We start from the raw sequence: 21,178 nt of genomic DNA on the forward strand, positions 1-21,178 counted from the left end.
ATACTGCTGTACCTTGAAGGCCGCGGCGTAAATATGATTTGAAGTATATCGATGGTCACTGGAGCATTACATTAATATATTTACTGATTTTGATCGTCACTAACTATGTTCACAAATGCATACAAAATGGAGATTTGTAATCAGATCTATATGTGTTCCCTCCAAATGCTGTAGAAATACGTGTTTTGCTTTATTAGTGCTATATTTCTGATAACGATGCAGTTATTTACGAACCACATATATAATCCTTATAATGTTTGGGAACATCACGGTCATGAATGTAACAGATGTTTTAGAAAAAAAAAACATGTCGTGGAATTTTCTCAATCATATAACGTATTTCATATTTCACGATCATCATAATTGTTATACAAGTGTTAATGGGTTATTATGGAGTTATGATGACACAAATTAGAATACATACGATATGTATTCAATTCGACAGCCTATGGGTGAGTGGACCGGACATTATATTACATCTATTGATGGAGATAAAGTTAAATTCATCTAACACTTACCTATGCTGATGTTGCGAGGTAGTCCTTCTCTTGCTTGAATCGGAAAACACAACAAGCCTATCAACATACTCGAAAACAACAACAGAATATACGACACGTGTCGATCCATGGCTTGTTCTCAAAATATCCACAAATAAAAGAGGAGAAAACGGACGGTAGCGGACTACCGGGTTAATATGTACAGAGAAAGTTCAACTGTCATGAAATAAATAAATCATCAATTTTGAAATCAGCTCAGCGGACGATTCCATTATATGGAAGGTGTGTTAGATGGAATAGTTGTCAAGTAACGCATTCTTCCAAACTGGTTTGTCGCATTAACATGCGAGTAACAATTATTTAATCTGCCGGAAGGCATCTCTTCACGAGGAGCTGCTCCGTGCAAATAGGACTCAGGTCGGGATCCCACCGGAGATTCACGAGGTGTAACGTGTACGATGACAGTACTCCAAATCAGACTGTATTTGAACAAAGGCATCAGAGTGTACTAAATCGGCAAATGCGTTTACTTCGTATATCATTTCAACATTTGAAGAATGTCAATTTGTCGAACGGATGGTAATATATTGAAAAGTATTCCTTGGAAGCTCAATGTCCAGAAATTTGATACGACATACATTTGGTACACATTTAGCGAAGAGGCAATATCCAAACGTATAATTAAAGAAAACGACTGAAATGCAACTAATACCGGTGTGGATTTAGCTCGTGTCGTGTTTGCTGAGTGGCTTGAAGTGGAGAATACAAAACAGTCATGTGGTAGTCTAGCAGAAATCCAACAACAAATAGAATTACATCGTGAAGGACCATGAATTATGAATCAATGAGAGTCGAATATTATATTATGTGTTAGTTGTCCGTAGGGGTGGCGCTGTCATTGTTGCATGAACATTTTAAGCTGCCACTTGTTTATGTTATTAATACCTATTAATCTGTCATTTGTCTTCTATTTAATCCAGTAAGTAAATTTGTTGTGCGATTAGGCTTCACTGCAAGTCCCGAATTAAATACCTAATTGATAAGATTTCCCCTATCGCTATTTTACTTTATTCCACTATGTTCGTCGAGTCACGGAGGTAGCTAAACGTGTACAACAATCTACTTAATCTAGCGTTATTCGTGCGTTTCCAGTGGATACCACTAATGGATTGTGCTGGAATGTCTTGATATGAAATTGCAGGACAGTCCGTCAGATAATTTTAAATTAGATGTAAGTGTGTTATTTCTATGAGCACAGCACGATCTTATACGCATAGCTATCCAGTTGTAACTGTGACTTAATAACTAACTCTACACATCGTATATCGAATTTCACCGAGCTGGAAAATAGGTATTTTTTTGATATCGTCTGATTAGTCTGTACACAGGGGTGGATGTAAAAAAACACTGCGACCAAGATTGAAGCAAAATTAAATATACAATGAATAAAACAAAATAAGCTTTGGCTGCGAGGTACTTTTACTGCATTTAGAAACACTGCGTGTACTGGAATGTCTGTTGCGGGCCCGGGTGATTATACAATACGGTTTGTGTAATAAGTTTGAGTAATGTGTATTTACAATGTGCACCAGACGCACGCTCTGATTAGAAATGTTAACGCTTCCGGCGTCTCACCGCAGGGTTGTGACGAATATAACAACAAATATACCCGAGCTGTAATACCACTGTGACTACGGCAAACCAAACAACACATTATCGGTGCCAATATCTCAATGTTAAGTCACATTAATCATACAAGACGTCAGAAGTAAAAACTAAAATAACAACAGTGATTCATATCACCCGGCAAGTGCGTTGTAAAGTAATAACACGTTCATTACACTACGTCGCGTGACGAGGGCGACTATATTACGAAGGTAGTGAAATATTGTGCGTGTGAAATTTATCTTAATAAGCCTTCCGTGCATGTGTCACTTATACATCGAATATGTACTTCCTAAACTCTGCGGGAGTCTAATGAATTTATAACATTGGAAACAATAAAATGTATCATTTAGTTAAAGGGTACTTTCGTATGACACTGTGGTCTAATGATTGTTTATAAAATGCCCTGTTGTGAAAATACAAAATTTATTATCAGCAGATGTTCAGCAATTGCGCCACCTTGCGTCCTACAGTGTCAATCCTCATTAACTAGAATGCCGTAGAGGGCATAACTTCAACTGAATATCCCTGCAACTTATTCATATTTGCATTTATTGCTTTTCGTTGAATATCGTAAATACTTTTAATTGATTAATTGACACACTGCCACAGTGGTCGCATATCTCCGATAATTTAGAAGCTATTTAACTCAAACTGTAAGATGAATATTTGGGTGAAAAAATCAACAAGTTACATTGCGTGCAAGCAAACAGCAATTATTTCTATTTTATAATTTATATTCATGAACGATGTCCATTTTCCATCATTCGGACTAGGGATGAAATGCAATTTACAGCCATAGTTACATTGGTTTAAAGCGGGGAAGTCGTCATCTGCGTATGCGTCAAATAACCATAGCGTGTCATTGTGTACAAACAATGGTCTACCCATGAGCCTTTGCGTTTTTAGCGTGTGCTGTTATCGTCGCTTGGGACTCAATTTCCGCGCGTGCGCAGGTGACGACCCTCTCGCTTTAAACATATCATTGTATTGTTTACAATAGAATATATACCATTCGTATAAATCACATTCGGGTGCGTTATCATCTAAGTGAGTCAACCACATGCATTTTATTTATCATTCATGTTTAAATTTTTCTGTTTTGAGACACTGACTTTTAAAAATAGAAATAACAAATAAGACATATATCTATTCAAGTTGATTTATAATCACGTTCAACAGCTATGTCAATTTTCTAATGTATACATGGTGTATATGTATGCCATATGTATCGTAGTTTAAGAAAATGAAGCAATTTCTGAGATAACAGAATGTGACGGTGCCCTCTCGACATCTCAGGTGCATATGGGTTGGACTCCAGAGGGCGTAACACGATTCACGTCTCGATATCTTGATATCGCTGAGAACATATGTCAACACATTACAGAGGGCGTAAGACGATTCCACGTGTTGTATATCCAACATAAACCAGTATGTGCACCGCGTAACACAACATAACGGTTATACAATGTGCAGATCGTTTACTTAACATTAAAACAATACAAATGACAATAGTAAAAACAAACCGCCAAATTAGATTATATTTAAATACACTACGTTTGAGCAACATTTTAAGTTTTCCGCTAATGAGTGTCATTTCATGCCTAAATAATCAGACCTTTATGTTTTGTGTGAAATAATAAACAGATTACTTAACTGATCTATTATATATATTTAGTCAAAATGAGTATCAGTCGATTTATCAAAAGCAATACCAATGTACTGCAATATATACGTGTGTTATAAAAACATACTATATCAATAGTACAATCTGATAACAGCCCATGCTCAGAGGTATGGTTTATAGCGTAGAGTTTAACACCACACGTATAAATGACCTACCGGACGTCACTGGACAAGTATCCGAGTGATGATTATACAGCTGTTGTGACCCATTTCGGATGCGAGACATTACCACACTCACACTAGTTATTCACACTATTTATTTTTTCATGGTCAGTTTATTTATGTGATATTTCACTAATATATATGTGAAGAGTCTTCTTTTTCATTCTGTCGCACGACGTTACCGCTGTTGGGAGTATGATGCGCATTGTTCCCATCTTCACTAGTAACCAGGTATGCGCGTTGCTGCGTGGTGACGGCTGCGTTTAGCACTGGACTATTTCAGAGGTGGGCGGTACTACCGGAAACGGGAACTATATCGAGCATATTTTATTTATCTCCAATAAACGGTATGCACACCTGTCCCTATTTTTATATGTATATAAGTGTATATGTGTTACACAAATTTTGTGATTTCAAGCTGGTTAAAAATCCGCACATGTGGTGGTAAAAATATTGAATATATTATTGGGTGTATTGGTTTATTTTTTACCTGACTCCGTGACAATTTGTCAGCTGCCACGATGTATGCTGTTTTGAAAACCAGTTATACAGGTATGTAAAGCTAAACCTACCAGACTCTTTTCATATTATAACATATTCAACGTCTGACACAGTTATTTGATATACAGCGTTCCATATATGATGACAACGTTTTGATGTATAATACAGAATATAGTGTTCTCAGACGAACTAAAGCGATCCATGGCCATATTGTAGAATTCCCTCTTTCTAATTACAGACTGACAACACTACACATCAAATACCGTACGGCATACCAGTACGTACGAACTTAGATAACACAACGAAAATCTTGACAAAACATTATGGTATGATATATACAATCTATTGAAAAAAGATCTGTTAGAGTTACACCACTACGACAACTGAAGAGTGTATATTGGAGCCCAATTAATACGGGATAAAGCTAACTTTACAGCCCAATGAAATTTACGAACAAGAATACGAAGAGTTGCCGACAGTGTATGTCACTGCTGTCATAATCTGACAGATTTTTTGGAAATTTAATGCCCAATGTTTTGACCTTTCGTAGCTCTTTCACCGTTTGACGTCAAACTTGATAAATTGTTTTACAGTACTTTGTAGACTAATTTCGTGGTAATCTACAGCGCGGTGGTCGTCGAGCAGCGCGTGTTCGAATTTCATGTAAATAAACAATGTATTGTACACGCGTTGTATACGTCGCTATGAGTCCCATATCGAACAGGACGCGGCACGACGACTGCCGCCCTTCAAATGAATGCGTACATCCGCTGTCCTATCTCTATGATTTGGAATAATAATTAGGGTTGTCCATACCATACTGAAATAAATTTGGTAGAATAATTTTGTTAATGGATAGATTAACTATATTTCATAACGTCGCGAGGAATTCCATCACTACCTTTCTCTTATTCAGCGTAAATATCTAGCAACTGGATTTGATTTATAATTAGAATGATTGAAAAATATCCATTCGAGTTTGCCTTTTTAAAATGTCAATTGATCATAAAAAAACAACATTGAAATTACATTCATTAGTGTCAATGTATAACGACGGAGAATATTTCCGCCACGTGTCTAAAAGTTTTGTAAATTTTGATACAACGTCGCCGTTGTCATTTGAAACTTCCAATGCCAATGTACGTAAATAGAAAACTTTAAATTCTGTGGGAATGTTATTAAGTTTTATACCTGTTTTGTCTGAATGTACTCTCAGACTGGTAGTTTGTATCATTCTAACATTATAGTAACGTACTCCAACCTCCTCCAATACAATCAAACACAACAAATCAGTGATCTGGTATTGTACATGGATTGCATAGATTGTGTATCAACGGCATTGATGTAAACTGTTCGCACCAAGAAAACATTTCTCCAATTCTAAAATTATCATTATATAAATAAATAAATAAATATATATATATACAGTCACGAGACACAATATTATATACACATTAATATTCAGCAAAGGAACGTGTATGTATATACAACCGTGCCACGGGCATAGTGTTATGGTGTTTGAGTTATTATTCGTCTCATATCATCATCTAATTTCGTTAGCATATTTATGATTCGACTAATACCAAAAGCCTAAAACATGTTGAACAGGGCAAAATTGAAATAAGACAGTAAGAAAATGTAATTTATTTAATATATACATTAATTAATGGTTATAAAACAATGCACATCAATTGCAAGCTCGTATGTTTACCTTTATGTTAAATTATGTGCTCAGAATTCTATTTTACTGACAACTAGGAAGTCATTTATTCACAGAGGCTCGATAGCGCCCCCATAGACAGGAAACGCTGTAGTACAGATCGGTATGATTGAAACCCTTTTGATTTACATGACGAATTAGAAAAACGTATTATTGACTAAACCACAAGAAAAAAAAAAACATCGTTAATACTATAGTACTAGAAATACAATAAAGATTATAGCTTGGAACAGAATTGTGTATGCCGTTGCAAGAACAGCAAATACACAAACAAATTTTGATAGAATAATTCTATATTTCACACAGCATGGGGTTTACGTTATTTCTCCGTGAGATTTGTCCATTGAAAAAGTTCCTATCTCTGATGGTACAGAAGTGGTTAATATACTGAACACTGTCGCGATTGAACTAGTCACTAAATAAATTAAGGCAATACCAGTTCATACGTAGATTTCCAACAAAATAGATATATTAACGATGTTATCGCAGTCGTTACTTTCTAATGATCTTTTACACAAACCGATCATCAGTTGATAATTATCTGACACTTTACGGAAGTGCGTAAAAAACAAACCTAACCAAAAGTACTAATGTAATTAAATATATTACGGGACAAATGATTGGGGCAAACCATCGCTTTATTTTTTTAAAAATAGCAACATCCGATTTTAGTGAAAACTGTCGAATTTTCATGACTTAGCACGACAGGAAGGCGTTACTATGGCAACGCATAATTTCGTCGTCGCACCGATTACTGTGACGTAAGGTTCAACGTATATTGACGACAGTAATTTATGGCTTTGACGCTCATTTGTTATGCTATTCGGATGGTGGTCATGTGTTTCTCCGGTTGTCATCAGTCACTATTCGACTCTCGTCATTGTTCGTTGCGTCTTATGGTTGTCCGTTTCTCTGGTGGGTGATAGCTCTTCCCTCTGGTGGTCACTCTGGTGACTCCTCGATTCTCCCGTCGCTGTCTTTCCCCCTGGTGGCTGTTCGACCTTCTCAGTGCATCAAAAAAACATGATATATATTTTTCGAATGTAACTGCGATGATTGACATAACGGCCGCAAAAATCCCGTCATACCGAGCCTCCCGGTGCGTATTGACTTATTAAAATCCAATTTCATAAAACCGATAACACACAGACGCCTAGTTTAATGAACGTTTGCCGTTTTCAGAAATAAACACGTTCACGACTTTTGTATATTTCGATAAACGTGATAACTTTCTTGAACAATTAAGCAAAGCAGCATTTTGGTTTTGTTGATCTCTTCACCAATCAGACTACTAGTAATTTGCTTTAGGCAGTAAGCTTCATCTTAATAGTATGCATCATTGATACTTTATTAAAGAAATGTCAGGGTGATGAGTAGCAACGTGCTGAATTCGCACTATATTATGATTTCCAACATTTAGACCCTTTATTGTTCCCATAAAGGGAGAGTATGAATTAATAGAACTCTGACGATGGGTAAAGGTTTGTGCGTTCGAGAGTACCTTTACCGGCATGATTGGAAATCTTTTAGTTCAGTCCCCACACGCAGTCGCACTATTAACAAACACAATTGTCCAATCCCGCTGCGATTCGCATGGCTATGAGTGAATAAAACAGCGTGTAAAGCACGAACCGAGAATTATCATCGACTAATTTGGTTGCAAATAAGACTGGTAGCCTAGGATACCGCGTTGTTAACATATATTGTGTTCATTTCACTGAATTACTTTATGGTGGGTTATCCAATATATTATCTGGCTCCTGTCGCTTCAGCAACACATTGCTGACTATACACACTGCTGCATTTATTTCTCCCAATAAAGATGAGGTGGGGGAGGGGAATTTCATAACACCCATTCATATGTCCACGCATATGATAAACGTTTTCCAGTTAGACAAAGTTTCGTCATGTCTCAGTGCATGCACATCTTGTAATGACTGTTTCGACCATGACCAACTGCGCATCGTCTGGAAATCAAACGTCCTTGAATATCTGTACTTCCCATGTTCGTACTGCATTAACCTTTGTTTAATTGGTATGAGTAGTTATATTTGGTGGTAGACTGCCCAGAAACGACGATTAGCTACTTGCTATTTCCCAGGTGCACGCAGTTGAACTGCTTTGCGAATCGAAATTTATATTTTTGTTATTTAGGTTCTGTTATATATACATATATAACATTTGGTTGTGACATGTATAAACAGAGTGTGTTATTTGTTTTGGTGATACAATTAATTGTCCAGCGGGCAAGTCTAGTAATTGCAAGTATGTTCCATTTATTGTTCTCTTACCCAGTTCTTATTAGTTGTTAATGTATTGCTGCTTGGTAACAATAGAACTGTAGGAAGTTAAGTAAAACAAGCGTATAGACCTTAGCAACATAATTGGCTTGATCAAAAGAATCATTAAAAAACAAACGGAAATGAACTGATTTGCCCAGTGGAATTATAAGTGATATCACTAATGAGTGATGGGAACACGTTATAACTTACAACGACGCTCTTTCTTTTAAAGATTTTAAACAGCAGCTGCACAGTATATTAAAACATAGGTCTATGAATAAACCATGACGTAATGACTACCGCAATCTTGGTGGCACGTCATCAAATCACACCTAAATAACGCATTGTGAAATTGCAATCATATGCTCCGTTTGCACACATTAATTCACATTCAAAAAGTCGATTTGATTACCTCATTTAGACCATTTAATTTTAGCTATATTTGACAGCAACCAACTACTAAAATGCCAGACACGAACAATGCGTGCGTCTGGGCTGTTTACTATTTTTTTCAAATTAACCCAAAAAAATGTGATTTGATTAGTTTCATCATCTGCTGGGACAAGGGAACCATTTATAATTGCACGTAAATTATCTACACACAAAGTAAATCCTCTAGGGCATACAATGCAAATCATCATCGCACAATTTCCTGCTGGTTTAACTTATTTAATGTATTCGCTATGATGCAAGTAATTTCTCGTCTTTAGGCAAATGCCGTAACTGCAATTATGTTTATCATTTATTTTATATTAGAAGAACATCAGTACGAAACCGCAACGAAAGTTATGACAATAATCGCCCAAACGCGATTCACTGAGTTGACTGGATGAATAGTAGGAAGCTAAGTCAATAATAATATTAATCGAACCACCGGTATGACCATAAGCCACTTGTCCCATAAAAACCATCTCCTGTGTAGCTTCTCTAAAGACAGATTTCTAAATCAAGTCATTTGACTTTCACAATATTAGTTATATTATTCAGAAGATTATGTTATATTATGTCTTTCAATAACATAAATACTTGCCAAATACAAGCCATTCGCTAATATACGCACCCAATCAACATGGGAGTCACCAGCTTAACTTTAATTGCGGGGCAGTACGAAGTTAGTTGCAGTGTTTGTGTTTGCTAAAATCGTAAAGTAATCTGAGATAAATACGAGCTGAGAAGTATGTCTCGTTTCAGCAATGGACATCAGCTAAATTTAGGGTCGCGTGCACTTTTGAACTGGTTAGATATGCTATATATAACCTTCAACCTGGATGTCAAAACAGACGGTACTCAAGAATTCACCTTAGTCAACTTTGTAATTTATCATAGTAGCAGGGTTTATTACTGTCACGTGTTACGTAATTACAATCTTTATTTGAACTTATGTATACACGTATATGTATATGTGAACACGTGCGTCATTAATAGGTACAACAAGGTCTTAAGTTACACACCGGACGCAATGATTCAAATGGCGTGCACAAGGCGAGAAACATAACCTGAAGGGAAGTTATTCGAACACCTTTTACGTATGCTCTGACGAGGATAAGCAGAGGTTACGTAACATCATAACTTCAGCATTCGCGTTATGCATGAATTCTAAATCAGTGTATCTGATGTGAAACAAATTTTATGAAAGGCGTGCCAGTATAAAGGTGTCTAGTCAAAATCTAACTACAATATATACACGCATTATTCATTTAATACGCTAACCAGTACATACTAACGACTTTACTAACCGACAGTTGATTAAACTATTCTAGATCTGTTGTGGTACTCTTCGATTCAATTTCAAACTAGTGCGTCACAAGGCTGATAATGACTGCCAACTATCGTGATCACTCCCACTGGGCTAATATGCCGATTTAAAATCCAATCTTCTATTTGTGGCAGAAACCCCACTAGCTCGTGTTAATTCCGTCCCAATAATTATGTAGCAAACGTACAGCGTTCTTTCCAAGTCCAAATTTCTTTCTTTATTTTTGTTTATATTATCTTACTCATTGTAGTTGTGAACACTTTTTTCACACAAATATGAACAATTAACAATAGCGATCATACGTCAGACCACGTGCTACCTAAATACAGTCACGCATGCATGTTCACGTTTTTTACGCTCATATGTACATTATGCAGAGATTGGTAGTCTGTATGATTTCTGGGTGCAACGTTACAACACAGCCGTCGTTACTCGAATTGTTCTTACGTATACACATGCAGTGTGCGTATATAGTTTCTTTTTTTTTCAAATGATAACAAAAATCGACCACAAACAAATGGCGTTTCTCATCAATAACTGTACGTGGTATTGATTTCATCAATGGCCGGAAACCATGCAGCTGTTGTAAACACACCCATGGTTAAGTACGTGCCGACACGTAGAGCATATATTTATGGTGTCAACTAATCTCCATGTGTTAGGCGAAGAAAATAATTCGGATAAAGATTTTATTGATGATTGAATTGTAATCTATTACAAAGATTTGCTTCATTCACCCAATACACGTGTATAAACATTACAATGAAAAAGGCAATAAGAAGTTACAATACGGATCACATGACGCAAACAACGGCTAAATTCATGGGTCTTTGGTCGATGAAGTCGATTATTTTTTAGATCTGACATTCTTGGACATTGGTAGTCAACCTCTCCGAATAGGTACAGTTTTAGGCGCGACTAATTAGTGGGGCTCATTGCACACCGTGGAATCATTCTGTAGTTGCCAATGCTTAGTTGACAGTGATGTGGAGCTGTACTTCGATACCAGATCGATGTTGGACACCAGGATCTCACATATTGTATAAGACCTGTACATGTAAGAAAGCATGCCGAATTAGTTAGACTATCGCTAACAACACTCAGTTTCCTCTTGTCTATATAAATAAACAATACGTTTTCCATTTCCGGGACAATTGCATCGACATTGTGCATAATGTACCATATAATTAAATATAACGTGATGAACGAACTGAAAAAAATCTCCGAAACGCCAAAAATGCTTGGCTTATATTGATATTCTTAAAAGCATTGTCTACAGTAAGTTAACACAATGATTGTACCATTACGATTTGTTTTTTCTGAAAGATAACACCTCCACAAAATTATTCTACTTTCCCCACCATTGGAACATTGACAAGTATCATTTGTCACCATTGAGAAATACGCCAACGCAACCACATTCTTTATGTAACAGACTACATTTCACAAATTATATTAACGAACCTCAGTCAAGATATTCGGGTCGACCAAATTTGAAATAAATACGTATACAGCCATGTCGATGTCAGCGTGACAGCTAAACAACTATGCCTGAGTCCGAATATCACACAAGAAATAACTCCAAACATATGTAGCAATAGACGGATAGGTTTATTTTCCCAAAGCCAGTAAACTGAATGTCAATATATCTGTATCATTTAATGGCGTTTGACGCCTGTCTGTCTATAAGTTAGACAGAAGTCTAATAATAGTGAAAAAGCGCTAGACTGTGAATCATCGAACTAAAGCTGAACAGGGCAAAGTACAAGTTCATGAACACAGTACAATTACCATAAAAGTGTATATACAGTATGTTACAAAATGTGGTCTAATCAGCGAATAAATGAAGTATTATTCGTGACGATTATTTGAGAACAGGCAGCCTTGCCGTATTGGCGTGAGAACTACTAGACCAAACACACGTAGTAACACAGAAGATACATTTTAGGTCAGCACTTATTGATATATTTGATATTGAAAAAAAAAATACTATTAACTTAAGTAGACATGAAAAAACGCGTCTGCTTTGCGCATGCTCCAAGATTGAATTATATCAGCTAAGATTCAAAGTTTTGCGAGGAAGGCGCACTCATTGTGATCTGCGCAACTCTATCTGACGGTGAAACCGCAGTGTGGCTGCCGATGATAATACCGTTTCCTGTTGGGTCCTGCCGTTCTATTTCCACCGTGTAACCAGGTATGAATTGAACAACGTATTTGTCATATAATGTTTTCAGCAAACTTGATGTGTTTGCCTGGCTCCTCCGCTAGCAACTTTATTGTATTATTGTATCAGGCGAAGATTAACACTCGTTCTCTGCGAGAAATTCTCGACTTTGTAGGAACCCCATAGATTGCCGACACTGTGTTCTTCCTCGCAGTGTGATTACCAAACGTTGTGGTATTGAAAGTCGGCCTTGCATTTTGTGACCGCAGAAGAAAAACACCTTTGATATGATGTAATAAATAAACATCATACCAACCGTAACATGGCGCGTCCTTTTCAAATTTGATTTAAAAAGCACCCAGTTGAGCTTTTCAGAAAATCTCCATCAAAAACAGCAGCAGAAAAAAATCGTGCCCTATGCTTGTGGAGATTCTGATCAGCAGTCAAAGATAGAAAGTACAAGAGGAAAAGAACTGATAACATCAATCTAAATGTCACGTTACTCCTCACTTTTGGGTTCATATAGATATTTGAAGACAAGCAAAATATAGTGTATCAGTATATCATAAGTAACACAGAAATCGACCTCAATCATTGAATCTCCGTTAAAACTGAACACAATCCGATTTATTTCACGATTGTAAAGGTACGTTAATGCATTGGAAGTTTCGTATTATACTCACGATGAGCCGTTGATAGGTGAAGTGGTATTTATGTAAGCATCGCATACCACACCATCTACTCGTTTACTGTTAATTTCTGATAACATAATTACCGTCATTTATTTTGAGGCAATTACCACCTCTTTACAATCTCTGTGGGTTAGGGCGTGAAGACTCGTACAGCGCCAATCAGTTTGTTACTCCGTTACGTGAAAAGAGTTAAATACTGATTGTATTTTATCCTGTATACTCACACACTTAGGACTGAGACATTACAACCATTCAATGTAAAAAACTTCAAAATACAAACTGTAATAACACCTCAATGCACATTTTGTACCAGGATATTACATTGTCCATACTCTTCAGTAGTAAACTGGCAGATTTTTCTGTCTAAGGTGATCATAGAACACACACTTGTTTACCCCGGAGGTATATTTCTGGTCAGTCTAACAATATGAGCAATGTTCTGCTCAGAATCACAGTTGTCATTTCTTTCATCCATCCTGGATCGTGTCAGAAGTTTGATCACTCTGACGTCACCCTATACATTATCATGAATAATTAAGCACGCTAACTGTTCCACGCATAGATGTATTTATTAGTATGCAACGTGGGCTAGGATTAGACAGTCGAGACTGGTTAGATTTACCTTCCACGCACGAAATCATTTGCATAAAATATGATCTGACAAATAGTTATTTTTTATTAATTATACATGTGTACAACTACGATTACGCCGATAAATATCTAGCCATTACTTGTTCACTGTTTCTGTGGGCCAGAGCTTAAACATCCGTACAGTGTCAATCAGTATGCCATTGCGCGGAGCATTACATACAGTGGTTTACATATCACTATGACGTTAAGGGTTCATATGACTGGACTGACTGAGGCTGAGATATGACAAATTGGTGGAGCAAGAAGTGAATGACAGGACAGATCAAATATTTATTTATTTTCTATTGTACATCATCCACAGCTTAACTAACATACATTACACATTTATTGATTTGTCGAGACTGATGTCCGTTTCGATTACCTGTAGTATTTTATCCAATATTTTTTGTCACATTAGTCTCGTTTTATCTGTAAATGTAATATATTTGGACTTTAAACTTTATTATTATCGACATTAATTGATTTTGGCGACAGTCGTATCGACTACGGCTGTCTACGTAAATACGGACTATAATGAAAACTGCCAATGCTACTTTATTTCGTATATTTGAACAGCAAGTTACGCCACAACCAATCATCAATTTAAGGAACAAATACGCCAATTGTAGTAAAATATTGTCCAATTTGAACCGCGCTCTTATTTGTCAATGCTTGAAATTTTAGGTCCCACAAATAATTTAAAAAAGAAAAATCAATCTAGTTAAAATGGCATTAAACATAGCCAAGTGAGACAGTTTATATATAAACGACGCCATCATACGATCAAAATTAGGTAGGATCTCCTCATGTTTAATGCAGAATATTTAATCTTGTTGTTGACTAGTAAAACATGTGTCGATTAATAAATATTTTAACGAGAGCATTATTCTAGTATCCAGTGGGAAGTTACAATAACTGTTGGTTTAAACGAGTGGCATAAAAAATTTAAACATTCATTCATAAAATATCATTTACTGACTGTAACTCAACCCCTAAGCCCTGATAAAAAATTGACCAGTGTGACTTGCCGGAAATTGAAACTGTTCTTTGAGTGTTAACTAAATGCGCCCCCTGAGATCCTCCCATGCGTTTAAGTTATGCGAAATTAACAAGCGCACACGCGCCAGTGGTAAATTTAACTTAGTGTCAATATCAGTAAGTCAACTTGGCGCCAATTATGTGTAAAAGTATATGCTGAATGTCAATTAGCCTACACGGAACTGTGACACATATGCGGGAGATTGTACTTAGAGTAAGGGCGTGAGAAGTAATGTACTTAGTATATACTGAAAATATGTTAAATCTCACTGGCCTGAACAATATATCGCAAAGTCGTGGCGCAGCGCGTGTTCGAATTTCATGTAAACAAACAATGTATTTTACACGCGTTGTATACGTCGCTATGAGTCCCATATCGAACAGGACACGGCGTGGCGACCACTGCCCTTTAAAGGTGGGATATTTAAATATAAATTAGGCACAAATGCGTAATAAAAACTGTATCAGTTTTTATTTTTTATTTGATTATCAGTTTTCGTTCTCTATACTCTTCTAGCGAGAATACATTAGCACAATAAATGTTGTGCGATAACGCTGATTAAAATGATCGCGTGAATGTTATGTATCTCCAATGCATCTCTATATACATGCTTGAAGGTGGCGACCATCGATCATTTAAGAATCATTATAACAATTATATTTCAACGATAAACATCACTACAGAACCAATATTCAGCAACTGTTGGACGCCAACGTGCTTTCGACTCGTCGAATACGTAATCAGAAAAAAATAGGCTTGATTGCGTTCGTGGCACAATCTGCAAGCATTACCCCATTGTTTGATAAATGACAATAAAACACAGTATATTCACTGTAAACGACAAATTGTTTGTTTGTAAGTTCAATTGAATACACCAAGCTGAACTGTCTATTCTCAATTATTATTCCCTGGTTGTATGTAGCACGAATCGGGGTTCTCTTGATTAACCCAAAATGTAACTAGGTGTCATTGTTTAAAATACAATAACCTTTCGTACATGACCTCATAAATATGCATAAATAATTTAAGTTAATAATTGATTTTAAAGCATAATTCAAAGCATATTCATACTTACAAGTGGATGTCAACAACATTGATGAAGGTGGGTGTGGGTTTAAAAATTGTCATAGTCCGCATCAGTACATAATGCCCCTTGTTGCTGCGAGGGGAGAGGAAAATTATTGAATATGACAGAGTTAAACTATTTATATCACTATTTTAGTCCATTCCCAAAACAATTGAATTTCCGACTTCGTTTTGAAAACAGATAGACCAATTACGTTGGTACCTAATATGTAGAACCCTTGGGTACATCGTAATAAGATTTGTTTAGTTCGTGACAGTATCTTCCATTCCCTGTGTTTAGTGAATGTTTTATATTTTATATGATCTTAAACTAGGCATTTTGATATTATGTCGACTAAAATATTCCATTTGCCTTTATGATAGAAAGGTTGAAATGTTGCATACTCTTATTTTGTTCATCCATTAATGTAGATATATTTCAAAGCAGTTCACCCCAAGAGACAAGCCCCCAGTCAGTCTGAACACTGCTTTGTCTTAATACGACACTTTTACTATACATGATGTTATATGGAAATTATGACAGGTATAAATGAAACCGTTCTTGTTGAAAGCGTATGTAATCTCTGGAAATATTTGGAACATATATACCTTCTACATTCTACACCTTCGTAATCCATTCTGAGTCTTCAGGCGAACTGTAATGTCCGCCTCGGAACAAAAACGTTTGATCATTTTCCGCACTGATACCCTCATCACGTTTACTGATATGTTCAATTCATATATGACTCAAGAAGGATTGTATCATTTTGGTTCTTTGTCGGATATCCCCTCTCATTTCTATGGCAACCGCAGGATAGCAATGGGAAATCAAATACGAGTATACGAAACGACAGGTCTTTCATATTTACGGTATCCAGTGTTAGTAAACGTCGGACTAATTGAATGCATTCACGCACGCGTAAGTAATCTTTATTTAAATTGCCCTTACTTCACTTAATAAAGAATTTTTAAGTTACCATTATATCAGTCAATATGCTTGAACAGGAACTGTAATGGTTTGATTGATATTCTAATCTCACTTTGTCGATATCTTTTTTTCTGCACACAGAACATAAAAACAGAACACATAGCAAACGTAATTGTTAAAAGTTAACCATGTTTTTCGGAAAGACAAATCACTGGTTCTTTAGTAGAAGAAATTAAAGAAATTGGCGGCGTCCCGACACTTTTACCCTCCAGCATATTTTCTACGGCTTACAATTTCAATTTAGGAAAAAAAGAATGAAAAAGAAAGCAATTAAAAGCTACAGCTAATGGCTGACTCAATCACTTAAAATACATGATATGTGTATTTCGAAATGCTTCTGGGATACACGCTAACGTACTACGTGACTTCCGGCGAAGACATGAATCCGATGGTTGTATACACGTATACATATAATAACCATACCCTCGCAATTGTACAGTTATTTGGTCACGACAACGTACTTATTTATCCCAGGTTTTCAATTTCATATATATTCACCATTAAGCATACACGTGATGTAAAATAATTTGATTTAACAGTGTCTGTTGAGGTGTCTTCTTGAATCTTTCGATTTTTTTGGTTTGTTGAATCAGAATCGGATGGTCGTGATTTATTTGGTTTAAGTACGGATGATGACGTTTGAACATCTCGGAGAAAATCACCTACGATTTTCCGTGCGTGGTAACGAGTTAAACGTTCTCAATCGAGTAGTCAATGGAATTATTGTAAAACGTGTAACACTTTCAGTATGAATATGTCAGTCAAAGACCCTCTGTGTTATATTCACTGCACTTTGTTCGAACTAAAATGATCAATAACAATCAATATATAGAATGCTTCACAGGATATTTATATTTTTACCGCTGGAATTTAAACGCACTTAAAGTATAATATATTTTAAAATTTTTAATAGCAGTTGGAATTCTATTGATTGGTTTCATTCATGCCAAACACTCGATCTTTATTCATAAATCAAAAAAAATAGTAATGCGACACGGAACAAGTGCAGCATTCATTCTTAGTCCATACTATTATGAGAAATACAAACTTACAGAGTGACAAATTGGGCATGTCATTTTTAATTTCCTGTAGTCAGTGTTGACTTTAATTTGATATGATGTGTAGCTTTCCAGACCAGAATGGCGATTTTAATAATACTATATATGATAATAAAACTATATAGTAATACATTTATCGCACACGTGACAATTGAGGAACAATACGATGTCAAATCCGTTTTTCTCGGCCATTTTGTGTAACATATCTGGATGGTATTTAGTTTTAAAAGTGATACAATAATCTATGACGTACATTTCGTACCTACGACATGTTTGCATAAGTTGTCGGGCAAATTTAATTTGACAAGAAATCACAACTGTAAACGATGATCAAAACTGTTTCCAAATCACGCCATCGTATGTGGATCACAACGTCTTTCACTCGCGTCCTTCGCAGCTTGATTGCACGAGGATGTTGACGATGTTCAAGGTTGCGCAATCAAATCGACTTCTCGGAATGCGAATTCAGCCGTTAATTTTCTGTTTTTTTTGTAGTATTTAGTAAACAACTTGCTCACCACATTTTCTCCACATCTACCGAGCCACTTTGCAGACCGATGAGTTAAATGTTCCTACTGCTTTGATGTTTGACCGAATAATATATATGCTGAAACCAAGATACTTGAATAATGATAAGTAACAGGTGTTCGAGTATCCAACAGAGTATCCAAACGTTGCAAGCTGCGGGGAATTCCGGAATTAATCAACTGTCTCTATTTCTAGACAATGTTAGGCAACCGAGTACACCAATCTTCTCACGCTTATTAAATAGATTAATCTCCTCCGACATTCAAAACACTGGAATACCAATCGCGTCATGCATACAAATATTGGCATTGTTAATATAATTAAATTATAAATGTGACATGGATGTATTACGCCTCTAGTTTTAAATTTTTGTAAAGTCGCTGCGAGTGCTGTTAGTTTAAGGCAGTTATTGTTATTCAGGGGGTTGACCAATAGCAACTCTAGATGGAGCGTAGATTTGGAAAAAATGTAAATAATCTGAAAGTGAAATAAAACAATAACTTAATGTACGTGTCACAGTGCAGAGAACGATATTACTGTTCTAATGTCAGCTGCTCACAGAGACGCCCTCAAGTGTACCACGTAAGATAGACACTAGCAAATAACATATCATATTTATGGTTGTGTAATTGTTTTATGTGTCGAATGAGTTATAGAGCGGATCACAAACGTCCCTATATCATCAGTAGTCCGTGAAAGTACCTACTTTTCTTATTTTACGTCTGCAAATTACCCGGTTACCAAAGGTCCCCAGGCAGTATCCAGGTAATTTTCTACGTGACAGAATCGTAATTGAATACTAAACTGATTCTGCCATATCAACAACTCGCTGACCTAATTAAATTAGCGGACTATATGTCATTGCATTCTTATTAGTTCTCAATATTAGTAGGATAAACACACACATGTTGTTGTTATGGTACTACGCAGAAAGGTTTCCAAGATGGTCGACAGCATTATACGTGATAAAGCATATTTGCGCCTGAGTAAGGGATAAATTATTACGATATAAATAAAAAAAAAAAAAAAAAAAAACACGAATAAATCTACTCTCTCCTAATAAGTTGATAACGTGCTATGACATTAATCAGTATTTAAGTATGGCACTTATCCAAACACCCTCGTGTGGCCATTTTCGTAACTTTTAATTTTATTGTTGCGGTGTTACTACGAACATTCATGTAACATTTCCCATGGTACAGGTTTTGTGACGTAAAAATAAATTAAGACGCATGTTCATGTTCGTCTGGAATGTTAACACGCGTACAAATTCTACTACTGTAGGATACTATTCACTTGGGGCCACGAACTTGAAATGAAGCTACATAGAATAGACGATATCACATCGGATTAAACAATTAAAGCATACCGATGGTATATCACAATGACATTAATGATCTCCCCCAGCGTCATACAACTCGACCTGCGGCTCGCACACTATCTGTCGGCGTAGGTAGGTCATTCATTACAATACAAGACGGTAAAAATCAATTCGCCACCAATACCTTATTATCGTAAATACGAGGCCATCACTGGGTACTTTCTGGATACGATATATTTCAATATATATATATATATATATATGTATATGTGTTCCGACACATATTTATGTGTGATGGAACATAACAGATCATGTGTCACGTGATGATTTATTTTCACAAAAAAACAACGTGATCGTGATATGCCAAAGTGCACTAATGGGTTGGCAATCAGTTTCATGTGTGATCCTTCATACATACAGCATGTACTTTGAGTAATATTAGCGTTATCAAAGGACTTGTACCACATTTACCTCTTACACACGGTTTATCGCAGTACAAATTTGCATACATGTACATGTAACTGGGCATGCTCCATATGACCCGATTGCTGATCAACATTAATATATATGCCTTGGTGTATTTACTATTTTATAAAAGCCCTTGTTTTGCGGCAAATGTAATATTCCCAAGTTAATGTCAAGTCGATCAGCTAAAACATTTAACATGTGAACAAATAAACTGTCTGATTACGCAGAGTTTAGATGTGACGACACTGTCAAGTTTTAGTATGAAATAGACACCAAGCAGGTAAACAAATTGATGGGCTCGTTGCCATTGCTAACTGGATATACAAGATCCTTTCACGTAATAAAAAAAAAACACGGAAAGATTCCCTAGACACGACGTCAACCAGAATACATGTTATGAGTGTGTGCAATTGCATATACTTTAGGTATAACTTTTGATGAGAGTTCATTCGTTTGAAAGCCTTGTGAAAGATTCTCCTCAGAGATATCATAGACATTGACTGATAAATAACAGGCCTTTTAGTAACGAACAGCGGTGTCATTAAAGCGGGGGAGTCGTCACCTACGCATACGTCAGGTGGCCATAGCGTGTCATTGTTTACAAACAAGCGTCTACCAATGAGCCTTTGCGCTCTTAGCGCGTGGGACTCAATTCCCACGCATGCGCAGGTGACGACCCTCCCGCTTTAATCAATTGCCATTTTGTGGATGGCGTGAAGTAATATGAGGGCGCACTTGTTCACGCTTTGCGCAAATGCGCGCGGGAAGAGTCTTGTTGACAAAACCGGTCGTTCGCACCGAAGACTAAAACAGGGTATTTTTATTAAATATACACATCTGTGTCCTTGTTACCAACGTAACATAGTATGTGCTTGAAATTCGTAGCCAAACATTCGCACACTGGTTCGCAAAACATGTAACAAATTACGCTAGCAGCGAATAATCCTATAGCA

This window comes from Saccoglossus kowalevskii, chromosome 19 (assembly GCF_978046115.1).
Source record: "Saccoglossus kowalevskii chromosome 19, keSacKowa6.1, whole genome shotgun sequence".
NCBI lineage: Eukaryota > Metazoa > Hemichordata > Enteropneusta > Harrimaniidae > Saccoglossus > Saccoglossus kowalevskii.